We start from the raw sequence: 547 nt of genomic DNA, 5'->3' as shown, positions 1-547 counted from the left end.
TTTGTTTCTCTGAAACAATTAAACTTAATTCAGGATTTCTTACGTATAAGGCATCACTTTATAAAGATAGTGAAGGTTGTTGTACAGTTTTGTGCTAATATGTCATTTAAAAAATTTCTCAACTTTCTGGGTGTGGTGGTGCATGCCTTTATTCCCAGCACTTGGGAGGCAGAGGCAGGCAGATCTCTGTAAGTTCGAGGCCAGCCTGGTCTACATAGTGAATTCCAGGCCAGCTGGGGCTGCAGGGAGACCCTGTCTAAAAAGACAAAATAATTTCCAAGCTTGCATTCGGATCTCTCTTCTTTATTGCATGTCTTGGACTTTTATGTTGAGTGCATTTCTAAAGCTGGTACCACTTTTTCAGTCAATCTCATTTACTATTTTATTAAAGCTCATTTTATCTTCACTAAGTGCATCTGAACACACGTCTTTGTATAAGGGAACTTAAAACTTTAGAGACTCTTCCATCTATGCATTTAATATTCCTTCCATGTCCTATTACTTACAAAGCTTTAGCAATATTATCTTGAATAGTAACCCATGTTGA

Source organism: Nannospalax galili, unplaced genomic scaffold (genome assembly GCF_000622305.1).
Source record: "Nannospalax galili isolate Female #2095 unplaced genomic scaffold, S.galili_v1.0 scaffold1275, whole genome shotgun sequence".
Classification (NCBI taxonomy): domain Eukaryota; kingdom Metazoa; phylum Chordata; class Mammalia; order Rodentia; family Spalacidae; genus Nannospalax; species Nannospalax galili.
This window is presented reverse-complemented; position numbering follows the sequence as displayed.